The sequence below is a fragment of the Callithrix jacchus genome, chromosome 1 (genome assembly GCF_049354715.1).
Source record: "Callithrix jacchus isolate 240 chromosome 1, calJac240_pri, whole genome shotgun sequence".
In the NCBI taxonomy this organism is placed as follows: domain Eukaryota; kingdom Metazoa; phylum Chordata; class Mammalia; order Primates; family Cebidae; genus Callithrix; species Callithrix jacchus.
Window position 1 is genome coordinate 149,147,116 of NC_133502.1, and position 26,257 is coordinate 149,173,372.

The 26,257-nt window shown below is 40.6% G+C and overlaps 1 protein-coding gene across 3 annotated transcripts in view; it reads left to right on the plus strand.

Annotated features, from left to right (window-relative positions):
• Positions 1-26,257, plus strand: part of PLPPR1 (phospholipid phosphatase related 1) — a 359,335-nt gene that overhangs the window by 24,705 nt on the left and 308,373 nt on the right. The window contains exon 1 of one of the 3 annotated variants that reach the window (XM_009000342.5): positions 11,739-12,103. The exons of 1 other annotated variant lie outside the window; for it this stretch is intronic. The gene's annotated coding sequence lies outside the window, so the exon portion shown is untranslated. Of the gene's footprint in view, positions 1-11,738; positions 12,104-12,432; positions 12,553-26,257 lie in introns of those variants that run through there. One more of the 3 variants, XM_054258389.2, reaches the window with a different exon arrangement.

Here is a 26,257-nt window from a genome sequence, read left to right on the forward strand (position 1 = left end):
TTTTAGTTCTGGCTGCTGGCAAGTGGACACTATCAATCTAGGAAAGGGAGCCTCAACATTGTAACTACTGCTGTGGCACACCATTATTAACACAGATCCTAATGTTTGGGATAAAACCAATACACTGAGCCAGCATTGCAGGTGCCATGGAAGTCTCACTGCCCTCAATATTGCTGACACTCATTACCATGGGCATGCAGTGACACAGTAGCCACCGGGTATCCCTGCCAGTCAAGGACAGTGTGGGGACACTGGTACCACTGATTGCCAAAGCAGAGCTGTGCTCCCTGGTGCTCTGTATACACCCATAATGTGCTGCTCTTTGGGAGTGGGCACAGAGATAAAGTGATTTGGTTTGGTGGAAGTGGTGATGGGATACTCCACAGCCAAGAGTTCTTCTCTATTAGACCTACAAGAGGCAGGAAATAGTGGTGAGAGTCCTCCTGCTCTTCTATCCTGGCCAGTACAATCCACATTCACTTAGAATGTGAACTAGCAGAAGACAGCAGTAACATTTTTCCTGAAATGAAACACCTTCTAGGAGTCAGGCCTTTACTATCTTACTTCATGCTCTAATTCTAATAGGGAAGCACAACTATGTATATGCCATTTATTTATTTATTTAACAAATGTAAGTGAAGTACTTGCTATATACCAGATGAGAGACATATTTTCATTTCCTATTTTCAATTTGTTCACAGGCTATAAAAGGAGTCGCATGTTGTCTTTGTTTGTGCTGGCATAACAAAATATTTGAGACTGGTTAATTTATAAAGCACAGAAATCTATTTTCTCACAGTTCTGGAGGCTGGGAAATCCAAAATCAAGGTGCCGGCATCTAGTGAGAATTTTCTTGTTGAGTCCTCACATGGTGAAGGCAGAAGGGCAAAAAGGGGAGGAATGCTATATTCTTAAATGGTAGGAGGACAGAAGAGAATACATTCATACCCTCAAGCCCTTTTATAAGATCCTTAATCTTATCCGTAGAGCTGCATTTTCATGACTTACTAAAAGCCCTACCTCTTAATATTATCACAATGGTTATTAAAAGTTTCACTGTAAATTTTGGAGTGGAAAAAAATAGTGAAACCATAGCCATGTATAAATGTGCAGTTACAGTCTGAGAGATTCTAGGATACAAGTAAACCCAGAAAGTTGTGAGAACACAGAGGAGGGGTACTTTATTTCCCCTCGCCTGTTTTGGGGGATTCAGAAACGTTTTCTGGATGCGGGGATATCTGAGCTGACACTTGAAGGACAGATAAGACTTCAGCATACAAGCCAGGGAAAGTCACAGCTGCATGTAAGAGATGCTGATAGGAGAAAACTTGGCACATGTGGACTGGCTTGGAGGTGACAAGATTTGGGTGGGTTGTGAATAGTGAAGTTTGGGGCAGATATATATATCCTTGGTCAAGATTATGAAGGACCTTGAGCATCAGGCTGGGAAAACCCTTGAAAAGTTAGGCAGTGAGTGACATGATCACATTTAGATGCAGACTAAAAGATGGACCTCGTGAGGAGGACAAACCAAGAACAGTTCCTCTTTCTCTGGGAAGTTGACATTCACAAACTGGACAACTCTGGGAACTGTGGGGAAGGAGAGAATACCAACAAAGCCAGTCACATCAGTCTGACAAGCAGAAGGGTGACAGCTGTTCCAGGCATTCTCCCTACAACCCCTGTGGTGCAGGAGCCCTTGGGATGAGAGGCAGCTTGAGCCTGCCTGAGTGCCAAGGGACACTTGCACTCTTGCAAAGCTGTGATTTGGCACATGTACCCACCAGGCCTGGGAGGAGCAAAGCTACTGTCAACTTCAGGGACCTAGAAAAGCTGACAGTAAAGAGAACTCAGACCAGCCTTAGCTGGATATTGACAGCATCTGTGGTTATGGAGTAGGGCTGGGCCTGAGGCCAAATGAGTTGGCAGGGTCTCCCTGTCCTCTGCCTTGCCCCACTCAGCTCCATCTGTCTAACGGTGGGTGTCAGCCTTGAAGAGTGCCAGCCATCGATTCTGGCAATTCAGAAAAGGAGAAGAGGACACATAAGATGTATGCTCATAAGTGAAAGACTGCCTAAAATGTCTTGGGCTAGAAACCATCACGGTGCAGCCATTGGGATCCTTTACACGCTGTCCCCACCTTTTGCCTGCTTTCCCTTTTATTTACCATTTTTATTCTTAAAGAGATGCCTAAATAAATGTGTCCATAAAGACATTTTCAGTGGGGCCAGGGAAAGGAAATCTAATTCAAAATGCCTTAAGCAAAAAACAAATTAACTGCTCAAGTAACCAAAAAGTCCAGTGACACTTTAGGGCATAGTAGGATTAGGGATTCAAAATTGTGTTAAGGTTTCTCTTCCGTCATTCCCAGCCTTACAGCATTTTAACTGCTTAGCGGTCTAGTAAAAAAGATGCCTTTTTTTCATGGGAACAAAAGTTCTGAATTTTAATCTAATTTTCCCATTTTGGATCATTTGCTCTCCCTGAGACACCACAATGACTAGGGCAATGGGAAACTCTGGTTAACTAGGTTGGAATTCTATGCACATGCTTGCAGCAGGAGGAGGTTTTTCAATCCCACTCAAAACAAATGGATTAGTTGTTGGAGAATAGTGCTTTCTTGGAGGAAATATGGATACCACTACTGGCAAAAAGGGGAAAACTGCAAACCACAACAACAGACACTTAACTTTATTGAATCTTTGCTTTACCAAGCTATCTAGACTAAAGGTGACTAATTTCTGATGAAGGTTATCTGTTGTTGATGATGATAATATAATTGATAGTTGGTGATTAATTATCATTGGTACTTTATGAAGAGATTTGTATAGTTTGGTATATAGTTGAGTAATTTTCCTGAGATAGTTTTCCTAGTTAGAAGAGTGGTTTAGGCACTTTGCTGAATTAATGTATCATTTACCATTATAGTGCTGTGGAATTATGCAAGGACTAGGAGCCATGTTCTTAAAGGCTTCAGTTAAATGACTTAAAATCCTAACTCATATCTATATCAAAGTTAGGTGGTTAACATAAAATATTCATATGACTGAAGTATATTATTCCAGCAACACCTTAAGATTGTTTTTAGCTAAGTCCTCAAGGCTTTTCCTCTATAACTTTCATGAAATTATTTTACCCAATACATTTGTAAATTGAAAATAACATACATACACAAAATCAGAATATGAGGCAGGATTTGTTCAGAGTACTATCTTGAGGTACTGACCTCAATTTCATTGACTACATCGGCACAAACAATACCTATTTGTTAAATAAAAGAAGAATGAATGGATAACTATCATAGCCTAATTCCTATAGGAAAGTTAAATATATACGTAAAGATCCCTTTGCGTATCCTTCTTATCCCAGTTTGGGATGATACTTGGGATGTCAGCCTTGAGAAGAGGAAGAAAAAAGTCATGAAACGTTTTGTAAAAAGAATTGTCCTGTCAGTGTTATGAAATATGATAACTGGTCATAATAAGAGGCCAAAGATGACCTCAAGTTTTTTAGATAACTTTTGGATGGGAAATATGAATGATGCTGCTGCTGATAGCTTCTGTTTACTGATTGTCAATTTCTTGCCAGACATCTTTTATGTTATCTTATTTCTCATGATTTATTAAGATAAATTACTTTCCATATTTTGTATATGAGAAAACAGGCTTAGAGTACCTTGCCTATGGGCATGTAGCTAAAACATTTCCTGACAGAGCTGGAATTCAACTCAATGTCAGCCTAATATCCAGTTTTTACTAGATTATGGGTACCATTAATATTATTTTTTTTGAGAGGGAAAGCTTGCTGGGAGGAAGTAACTGAAGGAGTGATTACAATTTTTTTTTCTAATTTTAAAAATTGTGGTAAAATACACACAACATAAACTTTACCATCTTAACCATTTTTAAGTGTAACCATCACCATCATCCATCTAACATTTTTCATCTTCCAAAACTGAAACTCTATCCATAACTCCCTATTCCCTCCTACCTGCATTCTCTGGTAACCACCATTCTACTTTCTGCTTTTCTGAATTTGATGATTCTAGGTACCTTACATACATAGAATCATACAGCATTTGTACTTTCGTGACTGGCTTATTTCTCAGTCTTCAAGGTTTACTTATGTTATAGTGTGCATCAGATTCTCCTTCAATTTAAAGGCTGAATAATATTCCATTGTGTGTGTGCGTATCTATATATGTGTGTGTGTATATATATGTCTGTGTGTGGGTGTATATATATATATATATATATATGCTAAATTTTATTTATCCATTCATCTGTCAGTGGGCACTTGGATTTCTTTTACATCTTGGCTGTTGTGAGTAATGCTTCTATGAATGTGGGTGTACAAATGTCTGTCCAAGTCCCTTGCATTTTTAGGGGTATATACCTAAAAATGGAATTGCTGGATCTTACAGTAATTCTATGTTTAATTCTTTGAAGAACCATCATAATGACTGCACCATTTTATATTTCCACCGTTGGACCAAGGGTCTCAGTTACTGCAAATCCTCATCAACACTTATTTCCCATTATTTAAGATAAAAGCCATCGTATTGGGAGGGAAGTGGTATTTCATTGTGGGTTTGATTTGCTTAGTGATGCTGAACATCTTTTCATGTGCTTATTATTGGACATTCGTATATCTTCTTTGAAGAAATATCTGTTTAACTCCTTTGCCCATTTTTAAATTGGGTTGTGTTTTTTCCTGTTGTTGAGTTGTAGTTCTTTATATAGTCTGGATATTAATACCTCATAGGATATAGAAAATGTATGATTTGCAAGTATTTTCTCCCATTCCATAGGTTACCCTTTACTCTGTTGATGATGTCCTTTGAAGTTTTTAGTTTTGATGTAGTCTAATTTATCTACCTTTGCTGTTGTTGCCTGCGCATTTGGTGTCATACCTAAGAAATCATTGCCAAATCCAATGTCCTGAAGCTTTTCCATGAAGGGTTTTCTTCTAAGAGTCCTGTAGGTTTTGCTCTTGCGTTCAGGTTTTTGATCCATTTTGAGTTAATCTGTGTATATGGTGTAAGTGTCCAACTTCCTTATTGTGCCTGTTGGCCACAACATTTGTTGAGAAAAAAACTATCTTTTCCCCATTGAATGGTCTTGGCAACTTTGTCAAAAATGACTTTGACCATATATGTGAGTATTTACTTCTGGGTCCTTTATTCCAATAATCTTTATGTCTGTCTTTAGGCCACTAATACTGTATTTTGTTTAGCTTCATGGTAGGTTTTGAAATTAGGATGTTTGGGACCTCTAATTTTGTTCTTTTTCTAAATTGTCTTGGTTATTTGGGTTCCCCCAAATAACCTTGAGATTTTATATAAATTTTAAAATGGATTTTTCTATTTCTGCAAAAAACATGTTGGAATTTTGATAGGGATTGCATTGAATCTGTAACTCAGAGTGAAATTTGAGTGAAATTTTTAGATAAGCTGAATTTCATAACTTGGGCTGAATGTGGAAAAATGCTCAGACAGCAGCTCAACTTGTGTGAATTCATCTCAGAAGTGTTGCTCTTATACCTGGGGCCTGGATAAGAATGTATTTGTTTTATTGGGATTGAGTTTATCTTTAGAGGCAGTTTTCCTAAGTTGCTAGTCATAATTAGAATATATTTACCTGCTCCATTTTAATAGGAGTATCATGCTCACACTATTGTTTTTATTTTCCTTTAAAATATTCCTCTCGCTGAACTTTTAGGGCTACATATGTTGGTTTTAGGTTAAAAATAGTATAGTTGCCTTTGCTTCCATTGTTCCATGTGGAAAACACAGCCAATTGCTTTACAAAAAGGAAAAAAAATAATTTTCTGAATGCATTCTTAAGATAGTGTGAAAGCCACACTCGCTAATGCAGAGATCCTAAACTGACAATTTCGTGGTTCTTATTATTTTCGTACAGGCAGGACAGAAAGCAAGATTCGAGTTCCTTCTACTCAACACATTGCTGATGCCAGAGATGAAGTGTGGAAAATGAAGAATTAGACTCAGGGTTGGCAATCTATAACTTGTTGGCCAATCCAGTCCACCACCTGTTTTTGTTTTCTTTTAAATATGTTGGAACACAGCCATTCTCATTTTGTTTCCATGTCCATGGCTGTAGAGCAGAGTAGTTGTGACAGAGGCCATGTGGCCCACACAGCCTAAAATATATGCAATCTCGTCCTTTGCAGGATAAGTTTGTTGACCCCTGGACTAGACTATTAAAAAGTGATGATTGAGGGAGGGGTGTGGTGGCTCATGCCTTCAATCCCAGCATTTTGGAAGGCTGAGGCAGATGAATTGCTTGAGGCCAGGAGTTCAAGACCAGCTTGGCCATCATGGTGAATCCCTGTCTCTACTAAAAATACAAAAATTTGCCTGGTGTGGTGGCACATGCCTGTAATCCAAACTTCTTGGGAGGATAAGACTTGAGAATTGAATCCAGGAAGGCGAGGTTGCAGTGAGCTGCAATCCTTCCATTGCACTCTAGCCTGGGTGACAGAGCAAGACTCTGTCTCTAAAAAAGAGAAAAGAAAAAAAAAAAGATGATTGAGTAATTTAGTTCAGCCCTCTCATTTTAAGATAATAAAAATAAAGACAGACGTCATGCCATTTATCAATCATTGGAGGTGAATGGTTCCACATTGCCAGTATGGAACAGACTGAGAAAAAAAGATAGATGGCCTTTTGCAAACCTGCCTTTCCTGGATAAGGGCAGAGTCCACAGAAGGGAAGAGCTAACAGTAGAATATCTACAAGATGTAAAACCCAGCAGAGGTTGAATCACAATTCTCACAATTCCCAATGAGGCTTGCAAGAGGGGATAACTGGGATGGCACCAGAAGGTGGAATCAAACAGTGATGGAATCAGTGATAGGTATCTGGTCCTACTTTTGCAGACATGGAAAACTAGGTGTGAGCTCCAGCAACACATGTGCATAGATCCTGGGGGCTGGGCCATATGAGGCATTAACCCGGATTATAAACCACGATATATGGAGAAACCTAGAAATCAGAACATATGAAATAACAGCACGCATTAGGTCCAAGGTGGGTGAAATGAGTCCATAAGTAACAAAGAGATTCTTGAAATCTATATCAGCCAGGGTTCTAGCAAGAAAAATCACCCTAAAATTAAGATAATCTGAGGAGAGTACCAGGGTTCGTCTGTATGATTGAAAAAAATGTGGCAGAAGTGATGGCCTGTTATTTCTGAGATTTGTCTATAAAAGACTGCAGCTTCTTTTTTGGGATCTCTCTGTCTCTCTCTCTTTCAGATAATTCTTAAGAAACTCTTTTATTAGATGCATGAATTAATGAAAGAGAAAAGATAAACAAGATGCCAATCCCCTGGTCCTCCCATCTTCCTTTCCCTGTCTCAGAGTAGTTTTGATCAGAGATGAGACTGTTCATAGTTAAGCCTTCCTCCACCCCACCTGCTCCCCATCACCCAAATTCCTATCCGTGAAAACAGAACCAGCTTCTTACTAGACCCTTTCATTCAAGACAGCTATAATAGAAATGCTGTAGGTAAAGTTCTGGGGGTGGTCCTTTTTACTTTTTGGCTTTTCTTGATGACAAAGAAGAGTTCTAACCATGACTGACCCAAATATTTTGTACTACTTAGGGGCAAAGTTTAATACATTAGAACGTTATTTTGGTGGATTAGGTTGGTCAGCATGAATCTATCCTTGGAATAATAGTACACTTAGAGCCAAAACTAATTTGCTTTCTGAACCAGAAAAATTAGAATGGGTTTAATATATGTGTTTCCAAGGGGATTAAAAACTACTATCTACTGATTTGCTTTTCTCATCTCAACTGCCATTTATAGATAATCACACACAAAACAGTGTCTCCTGACTTCATCATCTATAAGGAATGCCAAGTATCATGGTACTTGGTAGTCTATTTCAAAGTCAACGTGTTACCAACAGAAATTCATTTTTGGCAATGTATTTATTCATTTACTCCTTAAACATTTACTGAACAGATACATCTTTCTTATTTCACAAGGCACTAGAAGCATAAAAAAAGAAAGAAACCCTGCTCTTGAATGGCTTACATCCAACCTAGTGGGGACAAGGCAGATATAAAAAAAGAACTTGATGTTAAGAGTTATAGTAAGAGTATATGCAAAGGGCTGTAGGGATAGTCTTGGAATAGTTTTTGATAGTTCCAGAAACACTTTAATTCTCAGAATAAGAAACAACTAGTTTAGCCCTTACAGTAATGGCCTGACATTTTTATTGAACCAGAAAAGATTGCTATATATAAGAAATTTCTACAGGAAGAAAACATTATATATTTACTTGTCTTACTAGGGTGATTTTTGAAAAGAACCAAAATTATAGGTAAGAGAAAATTCAAATGGAAATGGCATATTTCATATTTCTTAGAAAATATTCAGAGCAGAATCTTTGCACATACTGTATCATGACAGTTATGTTACCTCACCTGTATATAATCTAATTCAATTTTCGTATAGTTTTCTTAGAAAACTATATGTAAACATATAGAAAACTATAAGAAAATACAGTTTTCTAAGAATCCAGACATCACTATGGCATTATAACTCTGGAGAATTTTATGTTCAGTGCTTTATTACTGGTTTTTACTAATTATGTAATTCTTGATACTATGTTTTGAATAGATAATTCTATTTAAAATTTAATAGCTAGTTTTCTTTAAAAATATGTAATTTCATATATATCCAGACAACAATATTAGGTTATTTTGCTGACATAAGAAGTAAGGCCATTAGGTTGTTGACTGGTTTGTAGAAGGAGGTACAAAGTTTAGGGATAATTCTTTAAGTAGAGCAAATGAATACTAAGTCTGAAATCTGTGATAAAGAGGCATTAAAAATACTGGCAGCCCCTGAAATTCTTACCATTGATTTATCTCAAAGCCATCTGCAGATGTGTGCATATTAATTGGCTTTGGGCATTCTGTTATCTAGGAGGAGTAACACATTTGATAGCTAAAATTAGAAGGCAGGCAAATAAATAAATAAATAAATAAAATAAAATAAAAATAAAGAGTAAAAATACAAAGCTTGGTGTTCCAGTGTAGGTGGGGTATTATAGCAAGAGACCCTGCCAGGCAGGAGTCCTTAATCACTGTGAGACATGAGTGGCAAAAAGTGCTTGAGGCATGTTACTGAAAGACAAATCTATCTCACACGTCTAGATTTGAGGGTGGAAGGGTGAGAGTTGGAGCTATTCCCCATTCACACTGCCACACGTTTTTATAGCATGCTTTTCATTATATGGATTTGAATACATCAGTGATCAGGGTGATGAGTGAGGAGGTGATGGAGGAAGCCAGAAGGAAAACTGGAAGGCTTTTGGCTTTTATCTGTTTTGCCTGTTTAAGCTGAGGAAAAAAAGATGTTTTTAGCCTTTTTTTTAAAAAATAAACTAATAATCAAAATATTGATAACCAAAATAAGAGCTACAAGTTATGGAGAGCTTGTTATACAGTAGGCACTATGTTAAGTGCTTTACGTACATCATCTCGCTTAATGTTCTCTGTGTTTCCCCCACTGTCCCTAAACAGTAAAAATCTCTTCCAGAACTGCTCATTCACCATCTCCTAGCAGACGCACCATAAAGATATTTCACTTTATTTGCAATTCTGCATTTAAAAATTCCTCTTCACCCTTGACCTTGTTGGAGCTACTTTCTGCTTTGAAATGGTGAACAGGGTGTTCCTAAGCATTGATGGGAGTGGTATCCCTTTCCCTGTCACCCAAGGCCAAGCTCAAATAGAGTGGGCTTCTTGGCCAGGCAACCCTGGATACTTATCACTATGGGAGAAAGTGCCTTAGAACTGTCTCCTACTGAGTGAACTGTAAACCCCAGCCCCACTTATTTCATGGATTCAAAGCCGTCACTCACTTCCTGCTTACGCACTAGGGCAAAGAGAATGGCTTTCTTGCCTCAAGGAAACAAATGGCCCCACCAATGCTAACACCTCGAAATTCCAGTAAACACTGTTTACTGTTCTGAGGGGAATGTGACAACAAGGCAGATTTATCTTGGATGACTTCCAAGCACCAAAGGGAAGTCCTAATAAATACAGGCTGGGAAGGAGGAGCTCCAAATACCCTATGTGGTTCACTATTAGAGGTTTTGTGGCTCTTCAGGAGAACCTGATCTCCTTTACTTGGTGGATGGAGACTCACTTTCACTGTCCTTTAAGCAAAGAGATGCTGCAATTCTACTCCTTTAGAGGACTGACTGAGAAAAGAAACCGGCCATTACATCCAGGGCACTTTCTCTTTTCAAGAACTTTCCCTTCATTCTTTCCTTCCTGTAAGTCTGTTCTAAACTTTGTTTCTGTTGGTGGTGTTTAGACATGCTGTTTTTTCTCCTCTGGGTGTGCTCTAGGATTTGATCTAATTGTCCTGCTGTTCGAGTGTCACTTGGTATTATTATTGGGAAGATGAATGGGATGTGGGTCAGAGTTCAGCAAGAAGGCATCTGCTCGCTTCCACTGTATAGTGGAAATGCTTAGAGGTGATCTTTAATGAAAGCTTGGAAACGATTTGCACAAGGCAGGCTGTCCTCTGTTCCTCCATAGCAGAGGGGACCAAAGGTAATCCTTTACTGGAGGGACAGAAAATGAATAAAAAGAAGGTAGAAATCTCTTTACAGTGAGTTTTCTGCTTGGGACGTCTTTTCTTCTGCAGGAGACAAAATGAAGTGTGGTGTGTGGGGAGACAGTGCGATTAAACAGGGAAAGATTGAAAATAGAAGCTCTTGAGTGGATCCTAACCATTCTGTTTTGCTCATAGAACAATCTCACCCAGGAAGTTTCCACTCCACTTGCAGAGACTCACCTGCCATCTCCCCTGGCCTCAGGTTACGGTGCAATCATCGCAGGCTCAGGTTCTCTTACTGGACTCTTTTCGAGTTGACAGTTCTTCCACTTCACCAAGTAGCCAGAAACTTCACAAAGACCTAGAATTGCGTTGGCATTCTAGGCAAGGGGGACAATGAACCCATTGTTCTTCTTCTTCTTCTTTTTTTTCTCCTTCTTGAATAGGGCAAATGTCTCTTCCATTTAACCCTGTCACCAAAGGAAGCTGAGTATGGGATCCTCAGCCACTCACCTTCCTTCCACTCCTCCTTTGTTCTTTGGAAGAGTTATCCCTAGCTCCCTCCCCACCTTCTCCCCATTAAAGCTGTTGTGGGACCCGACTGGATGTTGCCTTTTCTAGCTCTTAAAGGAGTGGAAGTTGGGAGGGGAAGAAAGAAGCACACATCAGGAAACTCATTTTAGTTCGGGGCGACCTGCAGCCTGTGGTTCCTCCGGGACCTCTGGGGAGTCGCATCTCGGTTGCCCCCAGGGTAGAGGCGAGAGAATGGCCCACAGGAACGCCTGCGCCAGCACTAAAACCACACAGGGAGAGGACAGCCCCGCGTTACTGAGGACTCCAGGTAGTAGCGGTCTCCAGGGATGGGTGGGGATCCCACTACTGGCTTCCAGCACTGCATGCGCCGAGGAGTTCCCGCGCAAGGCGCACCTTTGCGGCGGGTTTTCCCAGCTGCCTCCTGAGAACCACGCGGAGCAACTACCGCTCGGCTGGACGCAGTCTGGCTGGCTAGCCTCTCCCACAGGCTCACTCTCTCAGCTCAGCCTCGGCTCCGGAGCCAGCGCTGAGTCTGTCTTGAGCATGCGCAGCCCGGCACCCTTCCCCTCCTCTCCCCTCCTCCGCCCCCTCCCCGCCAGCCTTTTGCTCCTTCCCTTTCATTAAACAAACAGGAGATCCTGAAACCTGGACCCTGCGCAAGCGGCAGCGCCAGGAGGAGGCAGCGGAGGAGGCAGAGCGCGGGATGGGCGCCCAGCGGGATCTGTGATCCCGCGCACCTCCGCCCCACGGGCGCGCGCACACACACTGACACACACATACACACACTCGCACAAACACACACTCGTACACGCCCGCGCCGCGCGCTCGCCGGCTGGCTCTCCCACGCAGGCGGAATGCAGCAGCGCCGGGTGAGCGTGTCTCGGGCCGCCGCCTGAATGCACCTCGCCCCCGGGAGCCGGACGGCCCAGTAGGGCTCACGGGAGGACGCTCCGCTGCGGGAGGTGAGTGCGGCGCCCGCAGCCTGGCCGCTCGGGACGTGCTGCAGCGGGGCTGTGGGGCAGCTGGGGGCGGGGGCAGGCTCCTGGCCGGACCCGGCGGCGCAGGTGTCCCATGCCTTGCTTGTGGGTGTTGAGGTGCAGATGAAGGCGGTGCTGGGCTGTGCAGAGGAGAGGACGAACCCAGGGAGGGTCGCCTCCTGCGAGGTGTCAGATTGACCCAGCAGAAAGCTACCACCTCCCTGCTCGTAAACTTTCCTTCCATGTCATTTGGGAAACGTGGAGACAAAGGGGGCGTGGAGGCTCCCTCCGTCCCGTTCCACCGTCTTGACTGCATTCCGGGCTGCAACGGGAGCCTGCACTCGTTGGGTGGGTGTGCAGGCGGGGGCGCCCTGCAGGTAGCTGATGCCAAGTTCTCCCACCCGGGCGCGGATTGGGATTTCTCACCCCAAGCTGTAAGCGTTACCATTGATTTTCCCTCAGGCATGGGCACCTGGCATCCTTCCCTTCCACCCCTCTGCGCCCTAGGCACATAGTGGGGTGTGTGTGTGTGTGTGTGGTGGTGGTGGGGTGTCACCTGGAAAATTGGACGGGCAGCCTTCGGCTTTCTGATTGAGCTCTAGTGCCAAAGACGCCGGGGTAAGGCTCGGGTCAGTGCGGGGTTAAATGATGAATTACTGAAAGGCTTGCCATAATCACCTCCTAGAAACGCAGGGAGCCAGGATCTCTCCTCCCGGGGGAAGGTGCTGTCTTCACGCACACCACGCGTCAGCGCTGGGAGCTGGACAGGGGCTGCTGTGGCGGTGGCGGCAGCAGTGGGAAGCCAGGTCTTTATCCTCCCCCAACCCATTTCCCAAGGGTTTTATGACACGCACGTGTGGAATATGTGGAGGATTCTGGGTTATTATTTTTCTTTGTGGGGATGTCGTTTTCTCCTTTCGATCTCTTTCCTGGAAGAGATTCTCTGCTGTCTGCTATCTAGTTGGTGGACAGGCACGGTTCTGAATATCTCTTTGGTACAATGGAAAAGGTCCTGAGAAAAAGATTTCCTAAAATGCCAGTCCCACAGGGGCGGGATTTCAGAGTGCAGTGCACCCACTGCACCCGGGGAAAGCGTCAAATCGAATGGCCTTTTGAAACAGCGGAGACTGGGTCAGTGTGTGAGGAGTCCAGGACTGGGACAAAGGGAGATAGAAGAGGGACAGATAATGGTCACTTAGGAGAGGTATGACTAGAGGCCAATGAAGGCAGGAAGAGATTGACTGGAGGGAGGTGTTCTGCAGGCTTCACTGAATTCCTATGCCCCTTCTATGTGTACGGTTGGCAGCTCCTAATCATCTGGTGGGAATCTAGTTTTGAGGTTGCTAGAATGTCACATCTGGAGCGTAAAAGACTTCATTATTCCTGGGATAACGTGTAGCATATTTACAAATTAGTTGTTTAGGTCTAGAAAGAGCCTCGTGTGAAAGTTTCTCCACCTTCACGTGTTGTTTGTACCTGAAAGGTGGGATGGGCAGACAGGTATATTTTGGCTCTTGTGCACGTGGGGAACCTTGGATTTTTAGGAAAACTGTGTGGGGAATCTGGAAGCCAAGCTGATGCGGACAGAAGTAAACTCTGGAAGCTCAGATCCAGTACTTAGGACTGCTGCTCCTCACCACGGGGGGTTCTCTTCACTTTGAGATGACAGGTTGGGGCATCTCTTTGCCGCTTGGGATGGGGACCTTTTTATTTTTAACATTTTGTGACTTCTTTGAAGTGGGAAAAAACATGATATTCATGAGGTTAATTGAGAAACACTTATGAAAGTGATCTTGACTCATAAGACAGCACAGCTGAAGGTGAAGAGCTTTTTTTGATAAAGAAAAATGAAAAGAGGGGAATTGGGAAAGGGATGCTTATTATTAAAATAGCTTTGTTTTTATGATTTTTAAAGGTATTCATTAAGAATACCTTTAAATCTGAGCTTCTTATTTTCAAATAACAAGTGAAGTAGAGACCTTTCCAGGAATATTTTCAAGTGAAATTGGCATAGAGAGAATTTAAATATAATTGTCAGCATATGTCCTTTTTATCCCATGGTGAACACCCTCATCATTTTTTTGGAAAACTTTGGCAAGAAAAGATCAAGAATATTTTTGCTTTTACTAGAGCTCTTTATTTGTTTTTTTTACAATATATTTCCTCTTTCTTCATCTGCAAGATCAGTTTATTCTGATTATACTCAGATTCCATTTACAAGCATTTATTGACCACCTATCCTGCATTTAGCATTGTAAGTCATATAAAACATGTAACATAGTTCTGTCCCTCAAAGTGTTCATGATCTAGTTGTAAATACAAAAAGAACACACATGAAATAGAAAGCAGGATACTTCTACATTGTACTATGAGATCTTGATGTGTATGCTGTATACTCCATCCCCTCCTTCTGGATTTTCTCAACATTCAGAAAACATGTATAAGCACTTGTTATGTGCTAGAGGCTGGCAAAACAGGCAAGAAAGTAAAAAAATGGTCCCAGTCACCGAGGAAACAGGTATTTAACTATGATTCAATCTGATTAACTGCTATAACTCTATGATAAACCATGTGCCAATAGTTCAGGCATAAAAGTAATTTTTTCCTTTCCCAGGAGATGTGAACAGGTGATCTTTAAAAAATTGAATAGTCTTTTACCAGGTAGGAAAGGATAGAAAGACATTCCAGGCAGAGAAAATATTTGAGAGTGCCTGATAAGTTAGGGTGACAATAAGCCATCTCATGTGGTTAGCACCGAGGGTGAAGAGTACCTGGGTGACACCAATTAACAACTAGTGCTATAGAGTCAGTTTTTCAGAGAGATATGCCCAGAATGCTGTGGAAGCACAAAAGGAGGTCATCAAACTCAAGGAGGGTAAGAAGATCAAGAAGGTTTCTCAGAGAACTTGACATGAGCTGAGTCTTGAATGAGAACAAGGAGAAAAGAAGGGCTGTCCAGGCAGAAACATCTCTGTAAGGCCTGAAAGTGGTTCTGTGTGGCTGTAGCAAGAGATGTGGGTTCTTAGCTCCTTGCAGTGGCACAGCATCAAGAAGAGGCATAAGCAGCAATCAAGTGTGAATGATACTATCCAAGCATAAGAGCTTCAATTTTATGGGAAAGGCCAGGGCATTTGTTTGAAAGTTGAGAAAGTTTGAGATGTAATCAGATTTGCATTAGAGAATGATGACTATGACCACAGTGTGGAGGATGACTTGGAGGTGGTGAGACTGAAGGCGGGGAACTTATTGTGGAAATATAGATGTTAAATGATGAGGGTGGTGGCAGTAGGGGTGGACACAAGGAGATGTATCTGGAGGACAACTGAAGAAAGTGAAGCCTGCTAATCTAAGAAGGGCCTTCCTTCTACTGTGCGCTCCTGTATCACCCTCTTCTTCCTCCGCATTCACTTGTATAGCTGCCTTTTTTGCATTGTGAGAGTGAAGCATTCACAGTGGCATTACCAGCATTTAGCACAGGCCTGGTATGGAGTAGGGACCCAATAAATATTTGTTGAATGAATCATTAAATAAACGAATGAGAAACCCAGCCATGAGGTGATGATTCCTGCATTAGAACAGAAGATAAATCATGGCTTCCATTTCTCCAAGGTGATCAACTGACTTGGAGGTCAGTGTTAAAATGTGCCAGGAGGACACAAATCAAAACAAAAATGTATTTTCTCAGCTGCCTCTATGAAGAAGAACTGTACTCTGAAGTGCCACTAGGAAAAAGCATCATGGCATTATTTTTTTATATTTAAAAAGTGAGATCATTACTGTATCTCGGAAGCAACAGCATTTAGCACAGTTCCTGATACTTAGTAGAATGGCAGTGTATGTAAATTCCCTTTTCCCCCTTTCTTGTCAGAATTTCCTGATTTAATATACTTTGTGAAAACTTTAAAAATACTCTGTACCAGAGAGTTCATAAGGATCTCATTTAAAGAGCCCATAGCATCTTGGCCTCCTGGAATGAGAGCCAGATCATCTGTGTTCCAGCCATCAACACTGCAGACCCAGGAACTAGGTTCTTTACTAAACCAAGCCCAAACATGTTGAATTCAATCTTAAAATGCCAATAAAAGATACCAGAATAGAGAAAAAGACATAGAGTTTGTTTTTAAATTGACTACAGGGGGTGCAACAGAAGGCAAATCAAAGATAGCGCTTTGGATTTGACCATTGGTAGGTGGATTGATGGTGACAGAGGGATGGGGAAGGAGTTTAGCTCAGGAAAGTAAAAAGCTCAATGCTGTTTTGCAGAAATTGATTTTGGGGTGACACCAGAACCTCTTGGAAAGCGTTAGTATGGATCCCAGCATCTAGTGATTTCATAGTAAATGCCAACTACTATTTTTTATTAGGGAAGAAGATGGGAAGAGGAGGAGAGCATAGAGCCAAAAACTGAATTTCAGCATTTAGCAAAATTTAGGGATTAAGGAGAGAAATAAGCCCAGAAAGAGCATAGGAAGTGAATACTCAGACAAGAAGGAAAAGAACTGGCAAGAAAGCGAAAGCCTCAGAATCAGGAGGAGTGCTCAGACTTCACAGACGCAGTCCCAGCTGTGCCAGGACTTGTTTAAATGCCTCCACGTGGAATCCTATTTAATCTCTACAACACCTATGATTCCTATTCCCACTTTACAGCTGAGGCAGCTGTAACAGAGAGGTCGCAGTAGCTTGTCCATAGCTACCAAATTACGAAGTATCAGTCAGGTCTCAAAGCCCATTTCCATAATTGTACAGCAGTTTCCATTCATCAAATGTATAAATTACCAGGATGATTTTAAGTGAGGGGAGTTTGAAAAGGTTGAAAGTAGGGAACTGAAAAAGGACAATGAAAAAGAGTTTTCTGGTGACCATGAGGAAAGCAACCTTAGTATAGCAGTGTGCTCAGAAATCATTTCAGAGAGTTCAGTGGGGAATGAGAAGCTAAAACAAAACAAAACAAAACAAAGACCCATGCAATGCGTAACTATCAGCCATTTTTGAAGTTCAGCAGGAGAAAGAGTTATGGGGCTGTAGATATAGTGAAAAGGTACAGTGACTCTCAACTACAGGTTTTATTAAGGGAGCAGATGGAACAAACCAGTGTCTAAGAAAAAAGGATTTGGGAAATCAGAGCAGGAGAGGAGAGAGGGAGAAAGGATGCCTTTCCCCAAGAGCATGGAAAGATAGATTTGAGGACAGATACAGAAGATGCCCTTCTCCCCTACGACTAAATGACTTAAGTGAAGCTCAGAGAATTCAGATCCTTGAGTGTCCTGGAAACTTAAGGAGCCTCTGAGTGCCATACCTCAGTGGCATCACTTGGGTATGTAGACTGATGAGCCTGTCTTGTTTATGAAGCACAGTGGTTGAGAGCACAGACTCTAGAGTTGGACAGGCTGTTAACCTGAATTAATTCACAATTCTAAATTAATTGAATTCTTAGTTCTGGCTCTGCCACTTATCAACTGTGCAACTTTGGGCACATAGTTTACTTCTCTGTGCTTTCAATTACTCCTGCTTTTAAGATGGAGCAATACTAGAACCCATTGCAGAGGAGTGTGAGGATTAGCTGAGTTACTTGTAAAGCTTGCACAGAGTAAGCACTCAATAAACAGAGAGTATTATGTGTGATAGCAGGGAGGCTAAAAACGTAAAGCTTTGACTTTATGCTCAGGACTCCAGACATGGTGTGCTTTTGCATTCATTAAAACATTTTTTTGGGGGGGGATGGTTATAAATAGCTGGCTCGAATCCTGTCTTCCTAAGTGCAGAAATTAAATCAGTAGGCACAAGTGTGGCAGGAGCAGACCAGCTCGGCTGTCATAAGCCTAGGTAGAGTAGACACGTGCTGGGAGTACCTGCCAATAACACTTGCCTAGTTGCCCACTTCTCACACCTGTCTGGGGAAGATGAACGTTTCCTTGCTTTTAGGCTGGTCTTTGCACCTTCAGCCTCATAGGCATCACACAACAGGGACTTAGCTGTTTAGCAGATTGTTTTGGGGAAATGACTACTTGTATTAATTACAGCACCTCTTTGGTACTGAGGGACGTAAACTGTAAATATCTCAAACGTGAGATTTACAACATTCTGTAGGAAATTAAATGCCTCCCTTCTTCATGGAAAAATCTGTCACGTGTTCTAAAATGCAGTCCCAGTGGATGTGGAAACCCTGTCATCTGGCTATTTGGCAGCAGGGCAGGAACTGCAACCAAGGTTTGATTCATAACCTTGTGTTCTTTGCATCACACTCTGGCAAATACTATTACTGTGCTGTAATCAGAGACTTTTTCCCCCCATCCATCCTGTTCATGTTTCAGCCAAACTAAACTTCTTACAGTTACCCCAGTGAGATTTTGCTTTTTACCTTCAGGCCTTTGGCCATGCTGTTACCTCTTTCTGGAATTCCATCCTTGCCCTCTCCTAACTCCTCTGGGTTTTTAGGTCAGAGTCACTTTCTAGCGAAGTTGTCCTGACCTCTTAACACTAAGGTTGTCTTCTCTTTCTATGTGTTTCAGTAGTCCCCAACTTTGTATTTTTTGTGCCTAACATAGTGCTTGGCATATAGTAAGTGTTCTGTAAACATTTTTTGATTGAATAACTGAATGAATTACTGAACTTACTTGTCCTTGTGAGTCATTGATGATGCTTCAAATAAAGCAACTTCATATTTTAGAAAATCATTGAATTGTGCCAAGTTCAAAGGTTCATTAAAAGTTACCTAATCAGACTTTCAAGTGAAATGACACAAGGAAACTGAGAACTAAGGGACTGCAGCGACTTGCCTGAGGCTTTTGCTTACTGTAGCTAACTGATATTGGAACTGAGGCCAGAACTCCTGCATTCTGATTTGAGACCCAGATTCTGCCCAGGGCTGGGATGAGGGAGGGGTGAGAGAAGCAAATGCGGCATTGGTTCCTGACTTTATTTAACATTTTATATTGTGTTCCGCATGGAATGTTGCATTATGATTTTTGATTACTGAGTTTTTTGGGATACCTTAAATTTAGTGCCCAATGCAGGTGCCTCACTCATCTGACCCTAGTCTCAGCCCTGCTCTTTCCACAAAGGATACATCCTAGCTTTCCAAACACTGGTGTAAATATGCAGGAACGGTGTGTATGGCAGGGGTCCTGATTGAAAATATTGAAGGAAACACCATTGATCATGGTGGTATGAGCTGCTAATAAACATTTCATGACCTGGCTAATATTCTAGTCAATAAACATTATATTTACATTGTAAAAGCAAGGCCAAAAGGTACAAATAAAAACTAAATAAGAGCTCTATCTGCCTATCATCTATCTACTTATCTCTGTCTCAGGGCTAGAGGAAAATGTAAAGATCATGTAGACTAGTCCTTCATTTATAAATTTACATGTACTTATTACTATACTTCCATATTTTTGAGTTGTTTAAGACCCAAGATAAAAAAGAGAAGAAAACTATTTCACTTGTAAACTTGGCTGGTCTTGGCTTATGGCACTGCTGGCTTGTTTTGAAGATTTGAGGTCAGAAGGTAGAATGACAGAGCTTGGAAAGTAGATGACAGAGCTTGGCTATAAAAAAAGAGAGGAAAAAAGGAAAAGCAGCATGAATGGCAAAGATAAAAAGAGATAGACAAAAGACATTTTGAGTGGGTCTCCTATGTACCATACAAGCTACTACTATGGATTATTAACCTCTATAAACACACTGGAAGATAGGTATCAGTATCCCCATTGACAGCTGAACAAACCAAGTCTCAGAAAACTGAATTAGCTTATGTAAGCTTTCAAAGCTAGACTAGACCGCTGGACTAAAAACCTGGTCTGAGCCCAAAATCTATGCTTATCCCATTTAATCCTTCTGATTTTCAAAGGTGTAGAGTTTCTGATCACTCCGTAACCCTCTTGCCACCCATGATTCCCTGAAGCCATAGAAGAGAACCTCAGCAGCTTGTCCCTGTTAACTGGATGGAGAGTCAGCAGTCAGTTCCACATCCTGCTGTTATTTCCTCCTTATATGTTACATTTATCTTTTTGCATTCATCAATAACAACAGAGAGAAGAACTGCATACACATAAGAAATAAATCTCCTCTTTGTGTGAATGCTATAATTTTTACATGACATGAAAGCCCATATTTTATATTGCTTCCATTGTTAGAAAGGGCTTTTTCTTTGGGTATATGGCATCAAGTCTTCTAGAAATGATTACAGACACAGGCTGAAAAAAGTGATCGTATTTACTGCTGCAAATCTGTCATCATGAAGGGTAATGTATTTGCATGACTCTCTGTCAAGGGGTTCTGGAGTGCCCTTTTTATTGAGATTTCTGATGAGTAGCATGGAGCAGTGACCTCCCCAACCAACATTTAGATTTCATGAAATACATAATCAAATGGAATCAGATACAATTAACAAGAATAATATCTGGATGAGAGTACCGCTGCTCAGTTCAGCAGCTCTGTAAGCCAAGCATGCTTTATCATTTTCCCATCTCCTAGCCTTCGCTAGCTATCACTTCCAGGCAACCCACACACTCCAATGCTCTAATAATCAGCCCACAGCCTTCCCTCCTGGGGGTCACAGGAGCTAAAAAAAAAGAAAGACCTTTTCATTCACACTTGTATTAACTGGAAAAAAACATTATCTCTGTATTTTTTTTTTCCTGCGGTGTAAAAGCAAGAAAGTATCTCTAGTTTTGAGACAATCTTTTGGGTCTAGTGTTTTTTGCATGAGTTGACATGTAACATGTGACACAAAGAGTTCCTGGCAAGGCTAGTTTGAAACAATTAAAATATTTTAGCAATTAGAAGTGAATTAAACCAATTATATGTCTACTATGATAAAATTCAAAATGTAGATATAATGAGGTGCTTAGTGTAGAAAGTAAATATCACTCTTATTTCCCCCCTAATCTCTTTCCCAGAAAACCAACGTCAATTGTTTGGTGTATGTTTCTTCAACTTTTTGGTCCATTAACATTTACATTTTTTTAAATAAAGGTAGGATTATACTTTACATATTATTTTACTATTTATTATTTAGCCATAATTTCAAATAGAAACAATTTATTTTCATTAATAAATATTTGGTAAATATTACTATTATATGAGAAGGATGAATGCTGCTTTCCATCTTAAAATAGAGCTCAGTTGATATATCTTAGGGTCCTTTGACCATCAGTCCTCATATATATTCAGTCATTGAACAAATATTTTTTCTGAGCTCCTTTGAGAAGCTACCAACTATACAATGTATTTTGGAAACGTTCACATTCTAGCAAGAGAAAAATTTAATGAGAGGACTTAATAAATGGCAAAAGCTGTAAATTCTCCTTGATTCACAGAATTGCTTGAAGGGAAATTCTGTTTCTATTGTCTTATTTTTCTAGATAAGAAAGTTGAAGTCCATTAAGGTTAAATGATTTGTCCAGGGTTCCACAGCTGGTGATTGAAGAGGCTGGGATAACAGGCAGTTTCCAGCCTGTTAAGCCAGTGCTGATTTCATTACACTTGACTGCAAAACAACCCCCACATCAAGAAGAGGGAGCAAGGGAACTCCACAAATACTAGCATGAGAAACGAATTTCTGGCACATTGAAATTCATGGCTTATGTAACTGCTATTACCTACAAACGGTTGCAGAGATTGCTTCCCCATTCTCCCACCCATCTCTGGCCATATAACCCCTGACTACATTCCATCTTCTCCTCCTCCATGGCCTGAGAGTCTCACATTAGAATACCACTTTGAAGTTAGACAATAATCAGCTGTAATATTGAGATCAGGTGATGCCCATGTTACCTAGGGAGAGAGTTCATCTGTAAATATATTGGTAGAGATTTATTTTTCAATTTAGCTTCTTGCCATCTTGAACCTTAAGGAGCGAATTCCAAAATAAATGCATGTTACCTGCTAGTTTTATCAAGTCATGAAGTCTTTCCATCTTAAAATAGAGCTCAGTTGATATATCTCAGAGTCCTTTGGCCATCAGTCCTCATGTGTATTCAGTCATTCAACAAATATTTTTTTTCTGAGTTCCTTTGAGGAGCTACCAACTATACAATGTACTTTGGAAATGTTCACAATCTAGCAAGAGAGAAAAATAATGAGAGGACTTAATAATCAAGTCATGAAGTTAGTCATACTTACCAATGGTTTTGCTTCATGATGATAGCATAAGTAGAACTCTGATTCTTAAATACTCTAGAGCTTGGACTGGAGCATCATATGGAACTAGGTTCTAGGCTGAGCTCTGACATCCACTAGCTTTGTGATGTTAATGCCAATTCCTTACTCTTATTAAGTCTTAGATCTTTCACCTGTGATATGGAGATAATAAAAGTACCCTTCCCACAGAGATTTTTTTGTGAGATAAATTACTTGCCTTAACACAGAGTCTACAACATGACCAATGAAACTGTAGCTACTATTATCATTTATGATATAACCATGATATAAAGCTATAAGGTCTATACGCTTGACATAGCCCTTAGAACCAAACCACTTAGATGTCAAGCTTTAAAATACTGAATAACACTCCTACTTTCTATATTAGACCATTTTTACACTGCTGATAAAGACATACCCGAGAATGGGCAATTTACAGAGGAAAGAGGTTCAATGGAGAACTCATAGTTCTCTGTGACTGGAGAAGCCTCACGATCATGGCAGAAGGCAAGGAGAAGCAAGTCACATCTTACATGGATGGCGGCAGGAAAAGAGAGCTTGTACAGGGAATCTCCTGTTTTTTTTTTTTTAAACCATCAGATCTCATGAGACTCATTCACTATCATGAGAACAGCACAGGAAAAACCCACTTTCATAATTCAGTCACTTTCCACCTAGTTCCTCCCATGACGCATGGGAATTGTGGGAGTTACAATTCAAGAAGAGATTTGGGTGGGGACACAGCCAAATCACATCACCTCCTTTAAAAAAAAATTGAAACTTAAACCAGAAAATAGGACTCATTATATTAGTAATTCATAAACTTCATCAGGTCTTTTGCAGAATGTCATCTTTAGCTGTTGCTGATCCATGAATGGTAGAAATCAGAAGCATAGCAAGAGGTGGGAAAATGAAAGAATTTGATCAATACATCAAAACTTTGCTTTAAAAATTAAATTCCAGCTCTCTTTCTCTGCATGATTTTATTTTCATGCAAATGCTTGGGAATTGATGATAACGTCTACCTTTCTCAAACATAAAGACAAGATCATAATCACTATGAGTTAAGTATGTTTTTCAAGTCTCATTTGCCTTAATTATATGGATAGGTTACCTGGATGTAGACTCATATATATGCTTGCACAGAATCATGGAACTGAATCATGAATGTCAAGAATCCCAGCCACCCACTCAGTGCTGGAGTGTCTTTCTTCACACTATGTAACAAGAAACTGTCCAGCCTCCCCTTTTAGGCATCAGGGCTCCATTCCTTCCCCTTGTTGGTAACTGTAAGGGATGTATCCAAAATAGCAGCTGATTGGGTCTGAGCTGTGAGTGACCAGGATCTTGAGAGTTGTTCATTAAGCATCCTAAACATACTTTCATCTCAGAGTCTTTGCACTTTCTGTTAGCTCAGTCTAGAATGCCTGTTCTGCAAAAATTTTAATGTCTCCCTTTCTCACCACCTCATACATTTGCTCAAATGTCATCACTTGATGACAGGCCTCCCCTCATAACTATCTAAAACACCCAGCCCATTAATCTTTAACTCTTTACTCTGATTTGCATTTTTTCATAGTACTGATAAGTACCTTATTATTCATATGTCTGTTTACTTATTTGTGACCAGCCTCCTCCTACTATGTAAGCATTATAAAATGAGGAACTCTGTATATTTTGTCTCTAAGACCTAGAAGAGTACCTGTCACACTCTATAAATTTAATTAAAATGTATTTGATAAATGAACAAAAGAAAAAATTATTAGCTTCTTGAGAATGGATTTAAGAAACCAGTAGCAATCACTAGATCTGAAAGGCAGGAGAGCAAGAGAACATCTAAAAATGTGACATTAGCTCCAGAGACCCAGAATAGGGGAAATCTGTGAATGCGTAGTGCAAAATGGCACCCAGTATAGGGGCTTGGTCCCAGAGGACAGCTCTCAGTGTGGCAGAGGTGCCTCAGCTGCAACCACTGGCTCTTGGGTACATGGAGCTCTGGTAGTTGGAGCATATGTCTGAGAGCTTAGTTGTACATACGAGTCCATTTCACTGTGGGACCTTGCAACATTAAAACATGCTTCCTGGTTGGAGCTGAATTCTGCCTCCCTCTAGCTACTTGATGGAAGGTGGCCAGGTAAAGGGAATTCATATGAAAGAAGATGAAATTAAGTGGTACCCATAGAAATAAAACTCTTTTATAGTAATATAAAGACTCATTTGTATAGTGCTACAACAAAATAGGCAAATGGAACACAGATTAAGAAATTAAGGTGAGAAAATGCTTTTGGAAAACTAAAACTATTTAGGACATATATCTTCTTATTTCTGTATGTGTACTGTTATTGAGAGAACACAAATTTGTATGGGAAGTCTAGCTATCTTGAGATCCTTAAATGTGGGTTTACCTCTGGCTACTAGGTTTGGTTTTGGGTGAAATACTGACAGATGTTCTTAAATGGTTTGTTACAGTCTTTGTGTTCTAGGGTACAGCAGCCAGAGGCAACTCTGTGGAGGACTTTGGGACCATAAAGAAGCTTTGGACTACTTGAAGCCGTGCCTAGAGTCCCTCCTGGGGAAGCTGTGTAAGGTGTGGCAGTGTTGCCTGATAAACATGAGTCCGAGTCTCTGTCTCTGGATTTCCTTGGAGAGCAATTATTGAATGTTTTATGGTTCTCTTGCTTGGAACAGAAGTTCTTACTCACTTAAATGGCAACTACATGGAAAAATGTACTAAACCAATTGAAAGGAACTGTAAAATTCTTGGAAAGTTTAACCATGTTAAAAGAGAATATTATGGCCTAGACTCTTAAAAGGTATTAGCCTTTATAAGTGTCATGAGGAAAAGTAAGTCTGGAGGGAGGTGGGGAAAAGCTAACTGTACACCTCTAGAGAAAGTATAATTTATAGAAGAAGAACTGAGAGAAGAGAAACTTAATCATTCAGCACTGGGTGAATGGATTGCCTGACATTACAAGAAGGGTAAAGTCACTAGAGAATAAATCAGAGTTTATCAGATAATTAGTAGCTTTTTCAAATAGAGCATTTGAAGGAGAGAACACCACATATCTCATTTCATCAAATGATGAGCCTTCATCCAAGAAGGGAATCGTTCCCCTCTCTCCCAAACTCTAATTTCCTTAGCTGCAAGTTTTTGTTCATTTAGGTGTTTTCTTTAATTCAAGATTAGTTGTTGTGGATCCAAGGAGACAGTTGCTGAGACTAGGGTTTCTTTTTCCTCTTGTTCATTCAGAAAGCATTTACTAATCACTCCAAGGACACGTTTTTCTGTCTAGGAATTTGCCTGGCCTACCAGATATTCTATAGCCAAGAGACTATCTGCTAGATTCCCCCTCACCCCACGCTGGACACCATCCTGAAATAATGGTGGGTTACCTGCCAGGGTAGATTCAGCTTTCAAAAAGACCTGCTGCTCAACATCTAGAACCATAGCAAGAGACTTGAGAGCTTTTCTTTGTCTTCAAAGATAATTCTGGATTATTTCTTGATTTGAGTTTAAGGAATTGCTATAACTTAAGTGATTATGCTTTTGACCAAAAGAAAGTTTAATGAAATTGTAATTCCCAGATTAATATTCCATAAATGAGAGTGATTTAAACATTTTAAAAATGTGAATTAAAGATAATTATTTGATTACTAGAGGTGATAAGAACACATACTTTGCCTTATTAGTCACTTCATGTGGACTTCACCCTGGAAAATTTCTCCTCTGACTTTTCCCCAGTTGTTTACCTCTTTTCTCCAGAGCTGCTTCCCTTTACATTTTTTTCCATTCGTTTTTGGGGAACAGAGTTACGTGAGTAAGTTCTTTAGTGATGATTTTGGTGTGCCGATCACCAGAGCAGTATGCAATGAACCCAGTTTGTAGTCTTTTATCCCTCACCAGTTTCCCACCCTTTCCCTCTGAGTCCCTGAGGTCCATTGTAATATTCTTATGCGTTGTTTTCTCATAGTTTAGCTCCCACTTATAAGTGA